The following is a 9,932-nucleotide window of genomic DNA, read 5'->3' on the forward strand; positions in this document are numbered from 1 at the left end:
CTTCACTCTTACACTTCAAAATGTTTGGTGGCAGGACTGTTTTCCCCTAAATATTCACTGTGTAAACCTCACAGAGGTTTTGGGGTAAGCTTTGAAAGTATCAGAGTTATTCTCAGAAAATGAATCTTCTTTATATACTCATATTACATTACATACATGTACATTGCTCACATTGCAGAATATCTTTAAATCAAACTTATGATAATTAGTCTTATTACTTCCCATGGAAGTTTTAATAATATGACCATCTCTCTTTGAATATGTTACAGTCTATATCTTATGCTGAATTCTTAGTGATTCTGAATGATTTTTTAATTTGCTTGAGTTGTATAATTTATAAAGACAAAATATTGTCTACTAAGCCTTATGCTACAGAGAAAGAGTGAAATTTAAATTTGAATTATGTTTTAAACACAGTTTTACATTCTTAACATAGACATTCAGATATTGTTTAATGCTAGAAAAGTAAAGATAAGCCTCTTCAGCCTGGGTCTCTCTGCTGGGACAGACTGCTAGTTAGTCTACTCCCTGGAAGAGTCTATATCCTGAGGCAGAACAGAGGATCAACTGAACTCAGCATTTAGTAAGAATGCCCTTCCCCTCACCCCCTGAAGTCCCACATCTGCAGCTTGGATCTCAGTGGACACTGGGACCCACCATTTTCCCAAACCCCACACCCGCTGAATACAAATCCCCTTCTGCTGGGTACTTTCTATTGGGCCAGATGGTTAGCTTGTCTGTTTTCTGGAAGATGCTGTATCCTGAGGCAAAGCAGAGGATCTGCTGCACTCAGAACATTTGACATTGTATCTGGAAGCATTCCGGAAGAACCACTGCACTCAGAACATGTGATACCACATTCTGTGGCATCCCAGGAAATACCCTTCATTCAGGACACCACAGCTTGAAGGCACCCCAGGAATTCCTCTGTATACATGGCAACTAGGCCATTAACACCACAGTCTGAAGGTATCCCAATGGCTCTGGGGCACACAGAGCAACTCACTCTACAGACTGAAATCCTCCCTGGGGTGTGTCTGCACACAAGGAAACAGAAAACACAAGGAAACAAACTACAGTCCATTAGCCCCACCCCACACCCCTCCCATTCCGGGGAACAGCTTCACACAGGATAGTAGTTTGACTGCTCTTCTGAAGACAGTCTGAAGGCCTTGCAGGAGACCTACTGCAGCAATGGCACCAAATCAGGAGTTTCTTTGCTCCTCTTAATACCTTCCTGTTGGATGGTCCCAGAGGAGTTCTGTTTCATCCAAGGTCACAAGCCTACCAAGAGACCTGTTGCGAGCCAGGGACAAAAAAGTCAGATTCCAGGTAGAGTCACCCAGACCAGCAAACACTAGGGATAACCAGATGGCAAGAGGTAAGCACAAGATCATAAGCAACAGAAGCTAATATATGTGGGCATAGTCAGAACCCAGTTCTCTCACCACAACAAACTCTAAATACACCCCCAAACCAGAAAATCAGAAAGCTGAGATAAAATCCAATCTCATTAAGATAGTAGAGTCCTTTAAGGAAATTATAAATACCTCACTGAAAAGAAACAAAAGAAAACAGATGTAAACTGGTAGAAGCCCTTAAATAGATAATAAATACATTCCTTATAGAAATACAGGAAAATACAATGAAACAGGTGAAGGAATTACATAAAGAGGACCGAGACCTAAAAGTAGATGTAGAAATAATAAAGAAAGCACAAATGGAGGGAAACCTGGGAATGGAAAAAACCTAGGGAAAAGATCAGAAATTACACATATAAGTATCAACAACATAATACAATAGATAGAAGAGAGAATCTCAAGTGTAGAAGATACTGTAGTAGAGATTGACACCATGGTCAAAGAAAATATAAAACATAAAAAAAAACTCCTAATGCAAAACATCAAGGAAATTCAGGACACAATGAAAAAAATTCAAATCTAAGAATGATTGGAATAGAGGAGAATGAAGACTCTCAGCTCAAAAGACCTGAAAACATCTTCAACAAAATCATAGAAGAAAACTTTCCCAACCTAAAGAAAGAGATGGCCACAAAAATAAAAGAACATCAAACAAATGGGATCAAAAAAGAAAATCTTTTCATCACATAATAATCAAAACACTAAATACATAGAACAAAAAAAGAATATTAAAAGGTACAAAGGAAAAGGGCCAAAAACATACAAAGGCCGACCTATCAGAATCAAACTAGACTTCTCAACAGAGACTATGAAAGCCAGAAGAGGATGGTCAGATATCATGCATCCTCTAAGAGAACACAAATGTCAGCCTAAGGTATTACATCCAGCAAAATTCTTAATCAGTGTAGATAGAGAACCAAAATATTCCAGGACAAAAACAAATTCAACCAATATCTATCTACCAATCCAATACTACAGAGGATCCTAGAAGGAAAATGTGAATAAAAGGAATAAAACTACACCAAAGAAAAGACAAGATATTAAGCATCTCATAGCAAATCCAATCTGTGAGAACCACAATCACATAAAACTACGTACAAAAGAAAATATAACAGGCACCAATAGTCATCTCTCTTTAATAAATCTCCATGTTAACATACTCAACTCACCTATAGAAAGACATAAGCTAACGTATTGGATAAGCACACAGGATCCATACAAGAAACACACATTAATAACAAGGATAGGTACTATGTCAGAGTAAAAGGACAAAAAATGCTTCCAAGCAAATGGTCCCAAGAGACAAGCTGGAATTGCCATCCAATATCCAATAAAATAGACTTTCAACCAAAATTTCTTTAGAATTATGACGAAGTACACTTCATATTCTTCAATGAGAAAATCCATGAAGAGAATGTCTCAATTCTTAAGATCTATGCCCCAAATGCACAGACAATCACATTCATAAAAGAAACTTTAATAAATGTCGAAACACACATTGATGTCCTACAATAGTAGTGGGAGACTTCAATACCCCATTATCACCAATGGACAAGTCATTGAAACAGAAAATAAGCAGAGACACAGTGAAACTAATAGAGGTCATCACCCAAATAATTTTAACAGATTGCTACAGAAAAGTTTACCCTAAAACAAAATAATACACCTTATTTTCATCACCTTATTGTATCTTCTCTGAAATTGACCATTCATCAAACAACCCTCAACCTCCATGGCCTAAAGTTGATCTTAAATAGCAGCAAAAGCAACAGAAAAGCCTTATACATGTTGAAGGTGAACAACAACTCTCTATTCAATGATAATTGGGTCAGGGGTGAAATAACAATATAAAAGACTTCCTGGAATATAATGAAATGTTGACAAAACATATCAAAACTTATGGTACACAATGAAAGCAGTGCTAAGAGGAAAATTCATATCATTAAGTTGCACTGGTAAAGAAACTGGAGAGATCTTACTCTAGCAACTTAACAGCACACCTGAGAGCTCTACAAAGAGAGAGAGAGAGAGAGAGAGAGAGAGAGAGAGAGAGAGAGAGAGAGAGAGAGAAGCAACCTTACCCAAGAGGATTAGAAAGCAGGAAATAGTCAAACTAGGGGCTGAAATCAACCAAATAGAAACAAAGAGAACAATACTGTTTTGAATCAACAAAACTAGAGGCAGTATCCCAATTAACAAAATCAGAAATGAAAAGGAATCATAACAAAAGAAATGGAGGAAATTTAAAAAAAAATCATCAGATCCTACTACAAAAACCTATAATCAACAAAACTGGAAAAATCTAGTTGATACGGACATTTTCTAGACAGATATCATATACAAAAGTTCAATCAAGAACAGGTAAACTTTTTTTTCTTTTATTAGATATTTTAATTTACATTTCAAACGCTGTTCCCTTTCCCGATTTCCTGGACATAACACCCCTATCCGATCCCTCCTTTCTTCTACAAGTGTGTTCCCCTCCTCATCCAGCCCCTCTTCACACCCCCCTAAACATTCCGCTACACTGGGGGGTCCAACCTGGGCAGGACTAAGAGCTTCTCCTTCCATTGGTGCCCAGCAGGGCCATCCTCTGCTACATATGCAGTTGGAGTCATGGGTCAGTCCATTTATTGTCTTTGGGTAGTGGTTTAGCCCCTGGGAGCTCTATTTGGTTGGCATCTAAACCAGCCCACATCCGATAAGGAAGTAGAAGTCATTCAAAACCTTCAAATCAAAAATGCCCAGGGCCAGCTCAATTTAGTTCAAAATTACACCACAGTTTCAAAGACTTGATGCTAATATTTCTCAAACTATTCCATAAAACAGAAACAAAAGGAACACTACATAATTCATTCTATGAATGCCACAATTATTCTGATACATCAGCTACATAAGGATCCTACCAAAAAAGAGGACTTCAGACCTATCTCGCTTATGACTATCAATGCAAAATACTCAATAAAATGCTTTCAAAATGAATCAAAGAACACATCAAAACTATCATTCACCACAATCATGTAGGCTTCATACTATGGATGCAAGGTTGGTGCAATATATGAAAATCCATCGATGGAATCCACCATATAAACAAACTCAAAGAAAAAAATCACATGATCATCTCCATATTTGCAGAAAAAGCATTTGACAAAATACACAACCTTTCCTGTTAAAAGTATTGGAGAGATCACGAATTCAAGGCCCATACCTAAACATAATAAAAGCAATTTACTGCAAACCAACAGTCAATATCAGATTAAATGGAGAGGTGCTTGAAGCAATCCCACTAAAATAGGGGACAAGACATGGATGGCCACTCTCTCTATACCTATTCAATAGAGTACTAAAGTGCTAGCTAGAACAATAAGACAACAAAAAGTGATCAAGTGGATACAAATTGGAAAAGAAGAATTAAAGGTATCACTATTTGCAGATGATATGAGAGTATACATAAGTAACTACAAAAATTTTGCTAAAGAACTTCTCCAGGTGATAAACTGTCAGATGTAAAATTACCTCATGTAAATAAGTAGCTTTCCTTTATACAAATGATAAACAGGTTGAGAAAGAAATTAGTGAAACAACTCCGTTCACAATATCCATAGATAAAAAAAAATTATCTTGGGGGTAACTGTAACCAAACAAGTGAAAGATCTGTATAAGAATTTCAAGTCTCTCAAAAAGTAAATTGAAGAAGATCTCTGAAAGTAGAAAGATCTCCCATGCTTTTGGATTGGGAGAATTAACATAGTACAAATGGCCATCCTACCAAAGGCAATCTATAGAGTCAATGTAATCCTCATCAAAGACACTGAAAAAGCAATCCTCAAATTCATCTGGAAAGGCAAAAAAACAAAAAAAAAACAAAAAAAGAAAAGAAACAAACAGCACCCACCAAACAAACAAACAAACAAAAACCAGAATAGCGAAAACAATTCTTAACATTAAAAGAACAGCTGGGGGAATCACCATCCCTGACCATATCCCTCTACTACAGAGCAATAGTGATAAAATCTGCATGATATTGATACAGAGGAAGACAGACTGATCAATGGAATAGAATTGAAGAGCTAGAAATGAAACCGGTCACTTATGCACACTTGATGTCTGACAAAGAAGTCAAAAATATACATAAATATACATAAAATGGAAATAAGAATGAATCTTCAATATATGGTGCTGATCTAACTGGCTGTATGTAAAAAATGAAAATAAACCCATATTTGACACCATGCACAAAGCTCAAGTTCATAAAACCAGATACACTCAGTCTAATAGAAGAGAAAGTAGGGAAGAGCCTTGAACTCATTGGCACAGGGGAAATTTCCAATACAGAATTCTAATGGGTCACACTCTCAAGAACTGATAAATGGGAACTCATGAAACTAGAAAGCTTCTATAAGGCAATGGACATGGACAATAAGACAAATCAGCAACCTATGGATTGGGAAAAAAATCGTCACTGACCCCACATCTAATAGAGGGCTAATATCCAAAATGTACAATGACTCAAGAAGCTAACCACCAAAATGAATCTTAAGCAAAAAATGAGGTATAGAACTAAACTGAGAATTCACAACAGAAGAGGCTTGAATGCCTGAGAAGCACCTAAAGAAATGTTCAAAGTTCTTAGTGATCAGAGGAAATCAAAATGACCCTGAGATTCCAACTTATACCGATCGATATGGCTAAGAGCAAAACCTTAGGTGACAACACATGTTGTTGAGGATGTGGAAAAAAAGGAACATTCATCCATTGCTGGAGGGATTGCAAACTGGTACAACCACTCTGAACATCAATTTGAAGTTTCCCCTGAAAATTGCTAATAGCCTTACCTAAAGACACAGAAATACCACTCATAAGAATATACCCTAAGGATACCCCACCATGCCACAGGGGCATGTGTTACACCATGTTCATAGCGACCTTACTTGTGATAGACAGAAGGTGGATACAACCCTTATGTCCTAAGACAGAAGAATGGATACAGAAAATGTGGTTATTGTACAGAATGGAATGCTACTCAGCTATTAAGAATGAGTTTTGTAGGCATATGGATGGAGCCAGAAAATTATCCTTAGTGAGGTAGCTCAGATCAAAAAAGACATGCATGGTAAGTGGCTCTTAGTTCCCCCTGAAAAGAAGTACAGAATATCCAAGGTCCAGTCCACAGAACTCAAATAGGTAAACAAGCTGAAGGACCCAAGTGAGGACCCCTCCGTTCCCCTTGGGAGAGAGAAGAAAGCAACCACAAGTGGGGAGAGAGGAAGGGAGAGAAATAGGAAGGAAGGGAGGGAGAAACAGGAGAGAGAAAGGGGATGGGTGTTGGGGGACAGTGAAACATGATCTGGTATTGGGTAGAGGGAAAAGACAGAAGCCTCCAGGACCAGCAGAAACAATGAAAGAGGCAACTGCAGGAGGAAGAATGTTGGGAGGACCCTCCAGAACTGTACCAGAGGCCTGATTGGTGAGAGACTCTCAGGACTCAAAGCAGGGGAATGGGGTGGGTGCTTAGATGAAATCTAGATCAAGAGGAGGCCCCACCACCTGACACCATTACTGATGCTATAAAGTGCTCACCAAAAGGGACCTATCATGACTGCCTTCCAAAAGACCCAACAAGCAGCTTAAAGAGTCAGATGCACATATGTGCACCCAACCAATGAACAGAAGCTGCCGACCTCTCTATTGAATCAGGGAAAAGCTAGAGGAAGCCGAGGGGGAGAAGGGCATCCCTGTAGATGGACGAGCAGTCTCAATTAACCTGGACCCTTGAGATCTCTCAGATAGTAGATCACTAACCAAGCAGCTTACAGCAGCTGAGAAGACGCCCCCAACACATATACAGCAGAGGACTCCTGGGTCTGGGTTCAGTCTCACAAGATGCACCTATCCCTCAAGAGATGGGAGACCCAGGAAATTTACAGGTCTTATGGGCTGGGGCTGGCAGGGACATTCAAATCTAACCAAAAAGCCACTACTGATCTTTCAATACTCAATGTTTTTCTAATCCAACCTTACAAAATCCATCCACAATTCTTAAAACGTAGCCTGTATTTTGCAGCAACACTCACAAATCATGGTACCAATATATTTTAATTAGGACTTCACTTGCTGAAAAAAAAACAACAACAAAAACAACAAACAAAACAAACAAAAAATCCAAATTACTATGACAAAGTAAATGAAGGTGGGAAGGAAGTGGTTTAAATTCCATATTGCTGTTCCTCATCTAAGGATGTTAGGGCAAGAACCAAAACAAAACTTCTTTTCCAAGTTTAGTTACTAACTTAGCTTCCAGTCAACACATTACAAGTCAATCATCAAATATTCCTTCCTATGTAAATGGATGCTTTATATGTATGTCATACAAAGCTACAAAGGGGTTGAAAAGGTCAAAAATCTTAAAGAAAGGCTTAATAAGTGATATTAGTAGGAGTAAAGGCAATGAAGAATTTGATGAATTCTTCAAGAGATTTTATAGGAGTAAAATTAAACTAGGTGGAGTAAGGATCATTTTGTATTGTTTTGGCAAAGTATGTGTCCGTTTCTGGCTTTCCTTACTTTCCCTCATTTGTTGCTTGGCATGTCATACAAAAGGATTATTATGTTTCTGAATTCATAGAGATTTATTAAACTTTAGAGTGCTAGTGCATAGTTGGAAACAGATTGTAAATCAGTCAGAGTTCATGGTGCACCATGCTGGCTCAGGTTAACATTATGAAGAACTCAATGAAAGTTGCATATAATGTAAAAGCTAGGTCCGGTTATGTAGCCAGTCTGTTAGCGTATGCCTTTTATTTTTTTTTTAATTAGAGAAACTGCTACCTATATTGTATACATTCTGTATTAGCAGTTGCTAGTTGCTTTTGAACTTTGCAAGAATGAAACCAAAGGAGAGTACAAATGTAGTCCCCCACTAGCACAAATAATGCACTTTCCCCACATTTGGGGAAAACACAGGGGTCAGCACACCAGGAGAACAATGGATAAGCTTTACTGTGGGAAAACCACATTTGTGATCATTGTATTTCCCCTGACAGTTAATTATCTCTTATGTCTTTTTATTGAGGAATTGAGTCCATTGATATAAAAAGATATTAAAGACAAATGACTGTGGGTTTTTGATAGTTTTGTTGTTGGATGTGGTATTATGTTCATGTCATTCTCTTCTTTTGGAAGGCCCAACTATGGATACTTCAATTCCCCTTAGAATGGGGAACAAATAAATCACAGGAAGCAGAGATCTTGGTGGAAGAGTGAAGCTAAGAAGGAGAGCCTGAGACAGGATCTGGTACAGTGGAAGACAGGAGAAAAGCACAGAGGGTCAGGAGAATGAGTCAAAATTTGCAACAGTATGGTTTGAAGGGTGGGGAACCTCTAGAATATAGAAGACACCAGGGAACTGAGAGGCTCCCATGACCCAACGGGGATGCCCTTTACCAAAATGGACAACAGTGGGGGAAATGGAACCTAAAGAGAGCACCTCTAGTATGCCTCTTTCTGAGATGGGTGGCCACTCAATCATCTTCAAAAATTTTGACCCAATTTTGCTTCTCTCTATAGCAAATGGAAGGACAAAAATGGAGCAGAGACTGAAATGAAGGGCAACCAGAGAAAGTCCCACCTTGTGATCCATATTGTGCTAAGGCATTAAACCTCAACACTATTACTGATGGCATGTTGTGTTGATAGACCAAGGCCTAGAATGGCTGTCCTCTGAGAGACTCTAGTGGCAGCTGACCAAAACAGATGCATATACATACAGCTAACTCTTGGTCTGAGATCAGAGATTACCTTTGGGAGAGTATGGGGGAGTACTGAAGAAGCTGAACCATATTGCAACTCCATAGGCAGAGCAACTCTTTGGGACTCCTCAGAGCTCCTAGAGTCTTAGCCACCAACCAGAGAGCATATATGAGCTGATCTGTAGCCCCGTTATATATGCAGCAAAGGACTACCTTGTCTGGCCTCAGTGAGAAAGGTAATCCTCTAGAAATGTAAAGCCCCAGGAAATAGAATTACCAGTAGTGTGAGGTGGGAGTGGGTGATTGGGGGGGGCAGCATCCTCTCAGAATCAAAAGGGAGGAGGAAAGGGGTGAAGAACTCCTGGGGAAGAGGGCAGGAAGGAGGAGCAACTTTTTGAATCGAAATAAATAAAGTAATTAATGAAAATTCATCATTTTGTCATCATTGTGGATATAGTCATCATTGTGATTTTCTTCTCATTTTTGTTCTCTTCCTCTTTGTCCCTAGTTTGTTTTGCATTATTTTGTTTTAATTTAACCTTTGGTTATTTCCAGCCCATTAACAAGGATCTTCATTATTGTTTTCATTTCTTGCTCTCAGGCATCATTTTTACTGTGGAATGTCAAAATATAAGATAGGTCATCTATGTGACTAGAAATTCGTCACCCATTCAAACACATGCTGACCTTGGAGGAAGTCACTGATTATTCCCTCTTGGCCCTCTATGCCATATACCACAACTTGTTCCTTTTTTCACATGGA

General features: G+C 38.6%; 1 non-coding gene across 1 annotated transcript; it reads right to left on the reverse strand.

Moving 5' to 3' along the window:
* Positions 1 to 8,314: 8,314 nt before the first annotated feature.
* Positions 8,315 to 8,472, reverse strand: Rnvu1-34 (RNA, variant U1 small nuclear 34). Its single transcript, XR_015630001.1, has one exon. It is a non-coding gene; the product is annotated as a U1 spliceosomal RNA (small nuclear RNA).
* Between the last annotated feature and the right edge of the window lie 1,460 nt (positions 8,473 to 9,932).

Source organism: Rattus norvegicus, chromosome 9 (genome assembly GCF_021556685.1).
Source record: "Rattus norvegicus strain SHRSP/BbbUtx chromosome 9, alternate assembly SHRSP_T2T, whole genome shotgun sequence".
Taxonomy (NCBI): Eukaryota; Metazoa; Chordata; class Mammalia; order Rodentia; family Muridae; genus Rattus; species Rattus norvegicus.